We start from the raw sequence: 16026 nt of genomic DNA, 5'->3' as shown, positions 1-16026 counted from the left end.
TGATCTGACACAGCAGCTATACAGACAGCATCTTGTTTGTGCTTCTCAAGTGAGATATTCATATGAGCATGAATAGCCACAACTCTGTCTCCACTAATCAGAGGTGCAAATATTTAATAATCCAAGGACAAAGTGGGAAGTACAGCACCAGTTTAATTGCTGTAATAGGGTTGAAGGAAGTGTAATAGTTCACCTGTGAATCTTCTGAGAAGTTAGGAAGAGTGCAGCCTGCCAGAAATAATTGAATTTTTCATCTGCAATAGAACTCCCCTGCACAAATGTCAAGTCTCATCTTTATCTGTGTGTGCATGTGCAAGCAGGAGAGATAAAAATGACCTTGAAGAGGCTACAGGATATGACTGTGGCTGTTCCTAAACTGAAAACTTTAAGAGAGAAGAGCAGTGCTGCCAGAAGTTGTCTATCTTGTGTGACATTTGTGTACTCAGCAGCTTTGTCACAAGTTGTCCAGTCTCAGCAGGATTGATGTGTTTCTGGAGACTTCTAGTAATTGTGCCCAGTTCTTTATTTCAGCCCAGTATGGACAGCACAGCCTTTTTATCCTTTTAGCTAAGAAAAATGCAGCCTGGTGCAGACACACAAGAATCAGGAACAGTAGCTACTATACTTTGCACTTCCACAGCAGGTCTTTGGGTACCTAATTCAGCATCCACCCAATTTCAGAATTTCAATTTTATGAGAAAATGCATTTCTACACATGGACTCACTGTTTAATTTCCATACAGTTTCATACGTAGAGCAGCACAGAACTCTCCAGTACTAATCAAAAGCCTCCACTATTTTTCTATATAATGTTTCAGTCACAGTCAGACAGGAAAGCCAGAGGTTGAAGGCCAAGCGCAGACATGAAAGGCATATCTCCTGTCATCTGTGCTTAGCACAAGATGAAATATTTGTAGCCTCTTTGTACCTACTCTGATCTTGCCAGATCAGGGGATGGGTAGGGTTGAATGGGGAACAGGTAGTGCCGTTCCTAAACTGCCCAAGTGCTGAAAACTGCATGTGACACAAAACTACTTTTGTCCTGTGCTTAATTTGTCCAACCAATTCTTGGAAAATGAGTTTGTAAATGCTGATTTTCATAATGACTGTTCTTCTTCCATGTGCTGTAGTACCTAGAGCTGTTTTTTAGAAGCATGTGGAGAAAAAGTTTATATAATATTTGGGAACAGTATGTCAGATCTGAGGTGGGACAAAATCTTCTCACAGCCCTGTTCTGACAGCAGCAGTACAGTTATTCAGCTTGCTTTTCCTTCTAAGCGTGCTCTGCATTATGATGCAGAATTTGTCACCACCAATGATTGTGAGATCACATCACTGGTGTCTCTTCTGGGGCTGAGCTAAGAATGCAGATTTTTTTTTCAGCATGAGTCAGTGCCATTGTTTGAGAGATGCAGTCTGCCTTTTGAAGTATCCCTTGTAATCACAGTCTGTCTTTAAAATAGCAGATCTCATGATAAAACATAATTGGCATCCTCGTGATCTGCTTTTGTTTAATTAGCCAATATCCTCTGGCTTTCCACTCTTCCCAAATACCATAGAAAATATTTCTGATACTATGAACATCTTAAAACCTACTGAAAGAGTAGGGTAAAGAAAAAAAATAATAAAAAAGAAAAATAAGTAATTTTTTTTTTTTAAAAAAAGGACAAAATCTTTTGGACCTAAGGCATTGAAACAGTGAGTGAATGTACTTTTTTCACACCAGTATTTGTAAGCCAGTCATAAGTAGTCACTCCTGAAGAGCAGCATGTAGGCACTCAGCTAGAAGTCTCAGGATTACTGTATGGAACGCATGCAGGAAAAATGGTGACAAAGGAATTTGTTTTTCTTTTCCTATTGTTTTTCTCAAAAAAAAAAAAAAAAAAAAAAAGGAAAACACATATGGGAAATATTTTCGTTCATTGTAAAAGGCAAAAGATCATCTAGACCAATTTTTAAATTATGTTGCCAACATTTTTGTTCAAAATATTTCCTGTAAGAAATGACTTTGATTTTTTTTTTTTCTAATTTTACAGTATTAGCCAAATACTATGCCTTTGCAGTAAGACCTACATGTTAAGTAGACCCATATAGCTTCCTCATCTCATTATAAAAATAATGCACATATTTCTGTTGTGTTTATTTTCCATTTTTCCTTAGTAACACAGATTTCTTTTATATTTTCATTCTAAAAACACTTTCTCCAGATTTTATTTTTAACCACACATATATAACCTTTCTTTTTTAGTTGGCATTACAAAAACTTTATTTTCTTCTAAGTCTTAATTTTCTTGCCTATATCAACATGAAAAAAATACACCCAAGTATGCAGCACAAATCTATCCAAAGTGGCATTGTGGTCTTCATTCATAAAACTATTCTATATATTCCTTTAATTTGTTTATTAATACTTGTGTGCTGACAACTATACGCAATACCTTTCTGATTACTGAAAAGGCAGGTAAAGTTTAATTTCAGTTATCCTCTTGCAGATGTTTTGATTTCCTCCCAACTGTCTGCACTTTCTTATTAGTAGACAGAGAAAATCAGGTTGTATTTAAGCCTTGAACATTTTTGTATTTGCTTCAACTCTAATTAGGATATTTGGGCTGCCTTTCTTACATGACTATGAGCAAGCTGCTTTGCATCTTGCTTTTAATCCTTGTCAATATAAAGTTTTTTGTAACGTAGTCCTTACCCACAAAATCTCTGTAAAGTACTTAGGTTTAAGGGACCTGAAGGTTCTGAGAAACACGGAGTTCAGGTTTTCCAGCAATGCCTAGCACTGGGCTTCCAGATGTAAGCTCCGCTTTTCCAGCATATTTTCACTGGCTGTCTGTGTTATGAACATGAAGACACAGTTATGTTCTTCTCAGCATGAGAAATGTTTATTTTGCCTTGAAAAATAGCTATTTACAAATTAATTTTCTATTTATACCAAAGAAACCTTGCTACACTGGAACAGTCAGGATTTAGAAATGCTCTAAATGTCAAACATCAGAAATTTATTTTTCCAGTCAAATTCACTGGACAAGAGAACAGCAAATGATTTAGCATGGGTTACTAAGAAAGACAGCTAATTAATCTAGACAGAAGTCCTCACAGTTTACAATTTTTGTGGGCCTCTTTTTCTGACCAATGATCAAGTTCTTTTTCTTTTTCAGTGAGACAGTTTATCTGAAAAAGGACCTTGATCATTATGCCCTGAAGTGTTTGAAATCTGTTGCAGTACAAGAAAAAACAATAGCAACTTTTATGCCTGAGTATAATTTGTTTTGGCAACATAGCACAAATGCACATTCCAGCAGCTTAACTGTATCGAAAGGATAAACTTGTTAATGGAACTACTTTGCTGTAGTCTTGCCAATTTACTCTCGATATAATGAGCACCATTCAGTTTACTGCTAACTGCAACTGGGTGGATTTGTTCAGACTGCGTCATAGTTCTGTGTAGTGTTAGGTAAAGGAAGCAGCCTTCCCTACTCATCAGTGTAATTGGAAAAAAAAAAAAAAAAAAAATTAAATGTGGAAGCACCTTTCAATGGCTTTAAACATTCCATGGAACAGCAAAATCAATCCTGCTGTCCAAAAAGATAATCAGAAAAAAACATGACTGAAATAAATGAGATTCTTTAGTTTCTTAGTTTTTTGAAATATATTTTGTATCTTTCAAAAGAATAGGTAAGTGGTTTAATGAAAATAAAATTTACACAAAGATCCTGACAAAGAAGCTTTTCACAGTCACTCTGATAGCATCCTTGCACTGATTTCAAGGAACCAACACTCATTTGAAGAATAACACATAAGGTTCAAGCAAAAGACAAATAGAAACAAAATACAACAGAATAGTTCCTAGTTCCAGCTCTCCTGTTTCTTTATAAGAGAGTCTTTGGAGAAAGTCTGGATTGAAGGTAGAAAAATATGAGAAAATGGTCAGAAGAACAGCCAAATTGTGTCTCAGCTCAAATTGCAGCTCACAGAAAGTCAGAATATGCTTTGCATTCTAATAGGAAAGCTTAGAGAGGAGAGGTGGCCTGAACGACCATACTACGGTGACTGAAAGCAACAAGACACTAAGTGATAGGGGAGAGGAGAAAAAATAGCTCCAAAGAAGGAGCCATTGAAGTTTGAAGAGATTAAGAATACTTGTAATTCAACAAGAAAAAATAAATAAATATATAAATAAATATTAGAAGTTACATGACCCAAAACCCAAGCCTTGTTCTTTGCACCTGAAGGTGGCAGGCAAGGTGCCTCGCTGGGAATAGCCTAGTGGCCATAAGTAAATGTTGAAAAGGGAGATTTTAAACAAATCTCATATTCTTTTGAAACATTCCTTTATAACAAAATCTTCATTATAACATAAACCCTTGCATTCTCATAATCTCTAAACACATCTTCCTTTCCATACATTCTTGCCTTTCAATACGGGTCTATTTTTTCCAGTATATTTTTCATTTGCTGTCAAATAGCTTACTGATTTATTTATTTTTTTTTGAATAATTTTTTTCATCAGCTCCTCATATGAGCAGATATGTGTACTTGCTAAGTGTCGCTGCTGTCAACATTTAGAAACAGGGACAATGGCTTTATTCAAGTCCATCTGGCATTAAAAAAATCTTTCTAAAAAGAGCTCTATGGGATTTCATTTTCATTCCATCTGCCCTTCTTCATGACTTCAAACATACCAGTATACCAAAAACCAAGCTAAGTTCCTTCTAGGCCTGTCATGATCTCCAGGGACAAAAGTCAAAAAGGAAAGCTTTAGATGACAGCTTTATTTACAATATATGAGGCAGAACAGAATTCAGTGCTTTCTATAGCTGTGTTAGTTATGCATTGTTGACAATTGAATACTGGTTTTTTGTTTGTTTGTTTGTTTTCTGCAAAGAAAGCTAACATAGTAGTTATGGGTGATTTCTTATCCCTTGTAAAGTTCTTCCATATCGGTGAGCAGTTATCATAGCACATCAGCAGTGGATGGCCTCGAAAAAAGGATTTGTAAGGATGTTAAAGGAACAGACTTGCATGATTGTATACGTAAGCTCAGAGTACCTGTGAAATTTGAGCAAGAAGTATGGAGGTATTTCAAACTGGTCAGTGAGAATCAGGCCTTAGATACTGAAAAAGGGATGATGAATAAGGAAGAAACTGTTTAAAGGAAGCAAAACCTATCACATCAGAGAAAAGAAGGAACTGTTGGAATAAATCTCTAGGATGGGATGGGATGGTTGGAATACTGTCTGGATCTAAACAAAGCTAAAATCTGACTCATACAGGGGCTGATGACTCTACAGGTAGTTAGGGAGTGATGACCTAGGGGTAGATGGTGAAAATTCCAGTGGATTGCCTGGGAAGGGAGCAAAGAGCAAAGAAGCTCTTTTGGGCAAGGGCTGTATGTGGGTTGTATAGCTTCTTCAGGACCTGGGAGCTGCCTGTTTGCACCAGGCAAATCTCTGGGATAGAACTGGAGGTTCTCCAGTGCCCAGAGATCAGGGGGCTAGTAAAGCAAGGTTCTTGCAATTGCAGCCTAGGAACTAACTTCTGAATGGATCTGTGGAATAGGCTTTATGACTGGTGTTAACAGAGCATGGCAGAAACTTGTAGCTGTCAGAAAGTTTCAAATCAGAATCTTCCATTGCAGTTCAGAAAGCAAAGAAGAACCATGGCAACTGCCAGCATTCCCACAAGGAATACACTCTGTTCCACGAAGTATACTTGCCATAGGTTCCAGACTTCAGGAGGCACCAGAACCCATCCTAGGATATCACAAAATTCTGTTTGAAGCCTGACTTCATCCAGAGCAGTCAGGGTTTTTCTGCCTGAAGGTGATGACACAGCTTCTGAGTTATTAGCTCACTGGTAAATAGGACACGCATCAGTCACATATGGCCTTAGATGCTAATAAACATACCACACATCAGATCTTTAGAAGATCAAGCCTGTGTGCAGTGGAGCAGTGCTACTGATACTCCCTGCTACTGATACTGAAGAAATTATATTTTAAATAGAAGAATATTGAACTGGACATAATATATACAAAGGAATACATGAAAACATGATCTAGAGGATAAAATAGCTCAGTTCTGATACCAAAACCATGTTGCAAGTGATAGCAAGTGGAGTTTTACTTTGTGCAGGCGGTAAGATGCCTCATTGTTTGTCTCTGGCATCTAAACGAAAAAGATTTCTTGTCCACAGAGAAAATAATTCTCTTTAATTATGTCAAATTTATTTACCATTGAAGAAAATGATCATTTTGGTCTTTCCTCAGAGGCTGTGGCTGTCCTACTTGGGGAATGCGGTAGCCTCATCAGCCCCAAAGTTATGAATGAGAGCAGATGTGATAAAGCCTTTTGGGCACTGTCAGTGGTTCATGCTTTGGAGAAAGACTTCACAAGGGGATAATATTTCAATTTAAGCTTTCAGTGTAAAATTACGGTATTGTTCTATTTCAGGATTGATGAGCATTTCAGGATAAGCACTGTGCACTAGTCTGAAAAAACAAAAATAAAAAATCTTGTAAACATGGAAGAGCTTAACTAGGTTTCCCCAAACAGACCACATAAATTTTTTTCAACAGGGCCCACATCTGGAGGTCCTGCTGAAAATCCTCAGATGCTTCTAGGGTAGTCATGAAGGGGATGATTCAGATAATACAGTGTGTTTCAAACAAGAATTTTAAGATCAAATATTTTCTTGAAATTTCTGAGACTCGTTTGGAGCTCTGAAGAGACTTGCACTTCTATTGCCTCCAGGTTTATACAATCCATACCCATTGATGCTTGTCTTAAATTCAGAAGCCCTCCCATATAAGTAAAGGGAATTATTGCCATCAATTAGGATGACAAAGTACCATAAATGCTATCCCTTTGGCTTCAGTAGGACATTTTATGGATTAGGCTGCTTCTCAGTGCATGCATGGGATTCCTATAGCCTTTCAATGCAGTTCTTTGGAGCACATTGAAGAAAAATCTGTGTCAGTCAGATCTGAAAATTGAATTTCCCTGCACTGTGAAGAATGTTGTACCAAATTGGGTATATCAATCACTGAAGCTGTGTTGAGTAAACATGTCCAGACACTTTGCTAAAGCAAAATTTGAGGTCTATATTTCATTTTGTTCCAGAGCTGAACTGAGTCTTTTCTTTAGGGCTGGTGTCTTTGAACTGTTTTCTGTCTTCACACATAATGTTTCTAGGGATAGAGTCCTTACCCGTGATACTCTGTTGGAAAGGAAACCATATATTCAAGGTCATGACTGCAGTCTGAGTGTTTGGAATTGACTGAGCACTGATAGCCTCCACTGATAGTGGAGGAGATCTTACCTTCCAAAACTCCTGCTCATGAGTTTTTAGCTGTAGGAATGAACACCAATTCTGGGTCTTCATTTTCCAGGCCTGACAAGTTATTGCTAACCAATACAAACAGGGAAGAAATTGCACAACCTTAGAAGACTTTTAAGAATCTGTTTTTCACTGCCATGACTGGCAGTAACGTTACTGTTAACACAGTGAAAAGATATAGCAGTGCCTTACTCTCAGTGTAAGTGTTTGATACTAGAAGGTGACTTTAATTTGCCAAATGATAGTTTTATAATGAAAAGTTCTGGGGATAACTACCACTTCCATCTATTAAACATCTGAAGTATAATTAGACAAATCTTGAGTACTTCTGAGCACTCTTTCCCAGGATGACATCCCTGGTCCCATGTAAGAGCACAACTAATGCAAGCCCCTACATATTGCCCTTGCAAAGTGAAGAAAGTTGGCAGAAACATCAAATAATGATACTCATCTCTTGAAGCATCTTTTGGCTGTAGATAGTCAGAGCCTTTCCAAGTATTGTTGCAGCATATTAAATTACAGCTGATAAGCGCAGGTACCCTCTCCTTTTTCTCTTTCTTACTGCTCTGGCACTGGCAATAACTGACTCACCCCAGGAAATCTGTTGCTGCCAGAAATCAAAGACCCTTTCTGTTTACCCTCTGGTGGGAGAGGGTTTTGTTTAAAGTACTTTCTTGTTTTTAGAAAAGCTTGGAACTCTTGATGCCTCTGTTTGGGGAAGCTGACACAGAACAGAGACTGTTTTGTCTTCCATCAGGTTCCACTTTCTATTCTGGAGCAGGATGGGAGGGAAACCACAGACCAGCTAATACTAGGAATGCCTGCATACAAATTCAGGAAATAACGTATAATTAGAGTCATGTTCTCCCATTTCATGTAGGCATCTGCATAGATCTTCTATCCCTACAGGCTTCTCTGCATTCCAGAAAACTCCTAGGAGAGCTTCAAGGTTTCTGAGAAACACTTGCAGAAGGGTTGTATCTCATGACTCCTGCAATGTACATCAAACCCCTCCATCAGCTGCTAATACAATTTTAAGTTCTTTGTCTTGAAATTTTCTGTAAGACATATATATATATATGCATACATTTAAGCAGTAGGTGAAGACCGAGGGGTTGATTTTCAGACACTCATCAAATTCTTTTCCAATGGACCCTGAGGAGTAAGATGATGGGGAGCTACATGGTAAAAATAAAAGTAAGCCTTGAAAAAATTCAACTTTTACTTCAAAAGTAAGAATGTGTATTAGATTTCAAGAGTTTACAGTGCTAATTCTCATCTCTACATTATTCCCAATTTATTTCTGTCTTCTGCTTTGTTTCCTGAGTGGAATGTCCTTGCACTGCCTTGTCCCCACCTGACTTAGCAGTCATGCTTACAACACCAGTACCTCAGAACAAAAGCCTGTTTTGTCCTTAAGCAGCTTCAGAAAGCTTTAGAAGTTTCAGAGAATGAAACGCTGTTTAGAAATTGCTTCAATTCCTTTAACATATACTGTTCTCGAGCAAGATTGTCACTGCTCTCACACAGTAGAGCTAACAGGAGCTTTGCCTGTAAGATATCTTGAGCTTTTCAGTACCCTTTCCCTTCCTTGAAAAGCTCAGACATGTAGGTTTTTCTAGGAGAAATTCAGAAGCATCCATAAGCTGTAGGAGTGATAAACTCCCACCAACTCCAAACTATGTGCAGAATTTGCCGCTCCAGCTGAATGTTAGATTCTGTGGGGCCCAATGAGATTCATTCCGGGGTACTCAAAGACCTGGCATATGTCCTTGTGAGACCCCTCTCAATTATTTTTCAGTGGTCTTAGGGATCTGAAGTGGTCCCAGTTGGCTGGAAGCTGGCAAACGTTGTCCCACTTTTCAAGAAGGGCAATAAGAAGACCCTGGTAATTACAGGCTTGCCATTCTCACAGGTAAAATTATGGAGAAGATTATTCTGGGAGTTACTGAAGAATACCTGAAAGACAACTCATTCATTACTAATAACCAGAATGGGTTCATGAGAAGGAAGTCCAGTTTAATTAACTTAATTTCTTTTTGTGACAAGGTCACCCATCTAGTTGACCAAGGGAAACTACTTGGTAGTCTTTTTGGATTTCAGCAAAGTTTTTGATGTTGTTTCTCACAGTATCCTTCTGGACAAAATGTCCAGCATACAGTTAAATAAATACATAATGCGATAGGTAAACAATTGGCTGACGGGTCAGGCTTAAAGGTTTCTAGTAAATGGGATTACATCAGGCTGGTGGCCAGTCACTAATGGGGTTTCACAGGGCTCCATTTTAGGGTCAGTTCTGTTCAATGTTTTCATAAAAGATCTGTATGCATACTTGAGTGCATACTAAGTATGTTTGTGGATGACATTTAATTAGGAGGAGCTATTGAGTCGCTTGTGGGTAGAGAGGCCTTGCAGAGAGATCTTCACAAATCAGAGAGCTGGGCAATCACCACCAATATGAAGTTTAATGAGCCAGTGCTGGATTCTGCATCTGGGAAGGGGTGATCCTGGCTGTACATACAGACTGGGGGGTGAGAAGTTGGAGATCAGCCCCATGGAAAGGGATCTGGGGATTCTGGTCAACAGCAAGTTGAATATGAGCCAGCATTGTGCCCTGGCAGACAGGAGGGCCAGATGCACCCTGGGGTACATCAGGTACAGCACTGCTAGCTGGTCAAGGGAAGGGATTGTCCTGCCCTGCTATGTGCTGGTGCAACCTCACCTCCAGTACTATGTGTGGTTTGGGTGTCACAGTATAGGAAGGACATAAAATTACTATAGAATGTCCAAAGGAGGGCTACAAAGATAGCAAAGAGTCTAGATGGCAAGATGTGTGAGGAGCAGCTGAGGTCCCTTGGTTGTTCAGCCCTGGGCAGAGCAAGCTGAGGGGAGGCCTCATGCCGGCCTGCAGCTCCCTCACAAGGGGATCAGAGGGGCAGGCGCTGAGCTCTGCTCTCTGGGGACAGCGACAGGACCCGAGGGAACGGCATGGAGATGGGACAGGGGAGGGTCAGGCTGGGGGTTAGGGAAAGGTTCTGCACCCAGAGGGTGGTCGGGCACTGGGACAGGCTCCCCAGGGCAGGGGTCATGGCACTGAGCTGACATTGTTCAGGAATCATTTCGGCTATGCTCTCAGACACGTGATCTGGTTTTTGGGTGGTCCTGTGTGGAGCCAGGAGTTGGACTCGATGATCCTTGTGGGTCCCTTGCAACTCAGGATGTTTTATGATAACGCGATTCTATAAAAGGGTACATAATTTCTGTTATACGGAAGCATTACAATATATTATTAATTATGCTTAGCATGGTGTAGTCACAATATCAGAATATCTGCTTTTTCCTGTAGGATAGTGAGAGCTTTATCCAAGTTTGTTCTGCATCTGAACTGGCAAAGAACTGAGTCTGAGGATTCTAGCAACATCACCTTTGGAAAAATACTCTTTTTTTGGAAACCTGAAAATAATAATTTGCTTAAAAATTCCAAGACAAAGCAAGTGAAAGTCATGAGTAAAAGAGAAGAGAGAAGAAATCTTGTGGTAAGGTCTCCTGGGAAAGCCTTGTTCCAGCCACTGAAAGCAAACACTGTTTTAATGTGTAATGACACGTTTCCTTTCCTTTGGTCTGGCTTCCCACTAGTAAAAGTTTCAGTGCAGTTGAGTGGTAAGGAAAAGAAACTGATTTTCTCAGAGCAGTGTTTCTTGGCTTTTTGTTGTAGTTTCATACTAGGCGTGTGTACAGAAGTATACAAGTAGGATCTCACCAGTGCCACAGAAATGGAAATACCTTCTATCCACCTGCTTTTTCAGTGATCTCAAAGTCTTCTACTGCTGAAGACAGAAGAATTTTCCCATTTTCTGAATGCAGAGGTAGCCAAACCTAAGATACATGAATCAGAAAATGGTATTTGAAACAATATAAAGCTCCCACATGTCTTGGTTCTGGTTCTGCTCTGTGCACATATTTTCTACTGTTTGTTCTGTTAGAGCTGCCAAAGGGCTAAATCTAATACTCCACCCCCAAACCACACAGCACGACCAATGCTGCATCTCAGAACTGTGTGTGTGTTTCTCTTTCCCCACTTCACCACTGTTAAACTCATTGCAGTCATGACTAGAACTATCTAACCATATAGCAGTGATGAACACTGACGTTTATCCATAATGAGAAATATTAGTGCAGTGATATGGAAAAGGACAAGCATTGCAGGAAAAACTGTTAAACTTGACAAACCACAATAGTGAGGTCGAATTCTCCTCTCAGAGAGCTGGGAAGATGCCAGGGAGAAATTCTAAAAAAGCACTAGGTTCTTTGATCAGGTATTCCAGCTGAGAGCAGCTAAAGACAAATGGTGTATGCATTCAGGTACACCAGGGGTCAAGAGGTACTTGGCATTGTCAAGACTGCAAGACTGCAGCTTCAGCTGGGAGTGCTATCAGATGTCTGTGCAAAGTCCCAGTAGGAGGTGTGTGGCCTCACTGTACACATCCTACTTACATGTATTGAGAAGATGATTAAGAAGCTCATGATGAGATGCAAAAGATGATTAAAACAGACAAAATAGCAGGCTGGGAATGAGGGATCAGCATCTAAAGTGCATGTTTTTAAACAGGTTGCCTACACTGGGCAACAAGCTGAACCTTGGTGTATGTAAATTGCATCATTGCAGGGAGTATTTTCCTTGAGTGGTTAGTGCTACCATAAATCTACAGGTCAAAAAGGTCTGAAACACAGCCTAATAGAAAAGATGGAAATAAAGGTGGCTTTTTAGTCTGCAGGAGAAACAACTGAGGAAGGAGCAGGATACAGCTTCAAATATATTACACTGTGCTGAAAGGAGGAAAGGAATAAAATGTGTTTTCATGCCCTCCACAGTGAGGACAAGTAGTAGGTATGATTTGCAAAAAATTAGATATTTTATAAAAGCATTAGGTAAAATTTATTTAGTCTGTCACTGGGATAAATTGCTTGGGATATTGTTGAATCCCAACATCCTGAACCCAAGTATGAATTAGACAATTATCACTGAGAGTGACACAGATACTTTTGATTCTGCCTTTGGGCAGTGAGACGACTTAGATGACTTTATGCTTTCTTCTAGCAGTAGTTTCAGTTATTTTTGTGGTATCTCTGTGTACTTAATGTAATGGCTGTGTATTTTAGAAGCTCTTTATGAAGGTCCTCTCCTAATCTTTAAATCTTAGTTTAAGAGAGCTGCACAGAATATTTTGCTCAGGGAAATAAGTTTTTTTCCCCCTCTCAACCTTCCTTCAACAATCAATAGTTAAGGAGAAGGTAGGTTGCTCCTCTTTGCAATTTCAGTACTTAACATAATGAAGAGGTTTATTGTTTCATTTCTCTCCTTGTGTTTGCATTGAGTTTGTTTTGCTAACATTGTCTCCAGGTTACAAGCAGAGGGTCTAGTAGCAGAAGAAATTTTGTAAAACATTTACAGCTATCCATCATACCATATCTCTGGCTGCAGTATGAAAGTGGGCTTTTTGTTTGTTTGCTTTATTTTTCTGTAATTATCAGGACTGTCTGTGAGAAACAAAGAAACCACAACCTATACTCAAGACTCATCTAACCCCAACCAACAGCAGCTAGTCCAAATGTGTAATGGTTTATGGAGAGACGAATTTTAGAGGTGCCAAGGATCTGTCTAATTCTGCAGTAAAGTAACATACCAGCAGTACAGAACTAACAGCTTACTTATCATGTTAGTATTTTAGTAAGGAGAAATAGGTCTCTCATCATTTTACCACAGTCATTTCCTGGTCCATTACTGAGGTGGTCGTTGAAGTGGCGCTGTCTCCCTGCTTCCCCTCTGATCTTGTCATGTGTGTTTATGAGACTTCTTAAATCAATGGTGTGACTTCTTGCTTAAGAATAAAACTCTTTGCCAGCTCTGATTAGGGAAAATGCTTGAAGGGTTACAACAGGATGGAGCTTGCTCATTTTACTTAGCTTGTACAGAAATTTAGGCAGCAACAATCTAAGGGTGCATATACTATGCATTGCATGCAGAGATGCTGGATTGGGAGCCAAATAAACTTTTTTGAATGGTACTGCGTTGTGTTCAGACCTAGCTCAGATGTTCCTAAACATTCCTACAAATTATATTTTTATTAGTTCATGATTTTTCAAAATCTGGATAGATTTTCATGCAAGCAATGCAAGGTCTTATATTCCCTGATCGTCCTATTACTGTATTGTAAGATTTAGTCCAAATGTTGAAGTACTTGACAAGGAAATCCTTTGAAAATAATTAATAAATGTAATGCAATCTATTTTCTCCTTATTTTTCTCAGGATTTTTTTGTTTTGTTTTGTTTTGTTTTGTTTGTTTGTTTGTTTGTTTCCCAAACTGGAAGCAAACCAGAATAACATAGCAACATTCCTTGAATGGTTAACATTTTAATGTTTGGGGGGAAAAAAAAAAAAAAGTGAAGGTATGTAATAATGTTACTTTAACAACTTAATATTGCCAGTTGACTTGTTTATGGTAAATTTCATTTAATTCTTCATTCCATAGAGACAGTAATCAAATAATTGATTTCCAGTTCGTAGAAGATTTGGTAATTTTATCTTGAAGATTATTTATTGGTTATGTGAAAATTAAGCTTTGGATGTGGTATGACCTTTGCATTTCTTATAACAGCCAGGTAATCCAAAGTTATTAATAATGTAGTATTTGGAAACGCTGTTCTAGTTCTGGGCTGACAAGTGGCGTGCACTCTGTTATCAGTTGGCTCTCTCCTGCATACCTTCTTAGGGAAGTAAATAGCTGGCACACTCGGAGACCTCTGGTTAAGATAATCTGGGGACAAGTATGAGGGAACTGGAGGTGTTGGAGATAGACAGACAATATCTGGCAAATACTTGCCTAAACTATTTGTGGCCCTAAGTTTTGCTTTGTTGTTGTTGTTGTTGTTGTTGTTATTATTATTATTATTATTATTATTATTATTATTATTATTATTATTATTAAGCAAAATGTTAACCCTGTTAAGAATTTTAGATAAGAAGTTAAAGGAAAAAATTACGTGCAATTTCTTTTGCAGCTGATAATTCTAAAACCTAAACCATCTCCTTTAACAGTGTGACTCAGGGAAGGGAGAGAAGGAGAGAAAGTAAGCCAAAGAAATAGTGATATTTGCTGCTAGACACTTAGAAAGCATAAGAACTGGATCTTGGTAGGTCCCCTAGTGCATGGCCTTCTTCTGTAAAATACAAAAGACCAAGAGTGTAAGTCACCAAAATGTTTTTAAAATCTAACCCATGTTCCTTCCATTTGCACTATACTGTGCAAAATCAAGACTATCCACTGCTATGAAGGACACAACTGTCTGTCCTCCAACTAGAGAAGTATGTAACGTTTTTATACAATAAATTTGTTCAGAGCTGAGCTTAGCATCATGGCCTCTCTCCTGCTCTGCATACCAGATACAACTGGTTGTCCTTGGCAGTGCTTTTTTAGTTATTGATACCTCTACATGTGGTCCTTAGTGAGACAATGGTTATCCTAAGGTGTTGCAGCCAGGACAGAAAGAGGGAAGATGTCTGTAACCCATAGCAGCTTTGACATAAAGGATCCCTGCCACTCCAGAACAGCACACAGTCCCTGTCCCACTGTGTCACATGTTGGCCTCTGTTTTTAAAGGAAACCCTCCCATTTGTGTTTCCTAGCATGAATCTATCTGTCAATATCAAACAGAAAGTCACCTGCAAAGTCTGCATTCGTCATACAGTGAACAGCTAGTTTTCTGAAATGTTGAGTCATTCCTTTCTTCTCTCAGACATAGCAGTAGATCTACAATTTGCAGTAAGACCAGTATCTGACTTTATGGTGTCAATTGTACATTAGTTTTAGTTCCCTTATAAGATATGATCTTCGAGGGCCGTGTTACCCAGAGGTTTTATTTGTGACTCCTGGAGCCTGAATGTGACACAGCTAAAGAAGTACAGCTACTGAACAAAAAAATGAATATCTAAGTTTGTTCTGCTACTAGTTTTCTTAAGCCCAAATCAGCAAGATTATTATAAAATGATGGACATATATCACTACGGACAGATCTCATGTCTTTTTTTTGTTGTTGTTGTCGTTAAAGTGACTTTTTAAAAATAACTGAGGTGAGAATAAAGCTAGATTATCTCTTCATAAAAACTTAAATGCATGTATTATCAAGTACTGAAAGATGATTTTATGCACACCTATTTGCCTTGTCCCAGTACCAAGTAAATACCTGGAATAATCGCAAGAGTGGATGCATGTGAAAAATCATGACAGACTAATTCTTTGGTGTAGTTTGCCTTTGGGCAGGGATTGTCTGTAAAAAGGTGATGATTTTCTAAAACTGAGTCATCCTTTGTATACAAAACAGCTGAAAATAAAACTCTAACAGAGAATTTAAGGTTACAACTTTCCTGTATTTAAAATCATTTTTCTTCCTAAAAAGCCAGTGTTTCTAAACACATGAAAAACCCAAGAACATGCTTGATAGTAAGAAAATACATTAATTTTGTACCCATTATGTGAAACTGGCAGCCAAGTTTTCCCAAAACAGACCACCTCCACCATGTTCTGGTTCCCAAAACAAAGTGGTAGGCATATGAAAAATGTATTTTTCCCCTCCTCCCCGTCCCTTGAAGATCCAGTGATTACTCTGACGGCTTCATAAGAGCT

Source organism: Aythya ferina (genome assembly GCF_964211825.1).
Source record: "Aythya ferina genome assembly, chromosome: Z".
Classification (NCBI taxonomy): domain Eukaryota; kingdom Metazoa; phylum Chordata; class Aves; order Anseriformes; family Anatidae; genus Aythya; species Aythya ferina.
The sequence above is the reverse complement of the archived record's forward strand: the minus strand, read 5'-3'. Positions refer to the sequence as shown.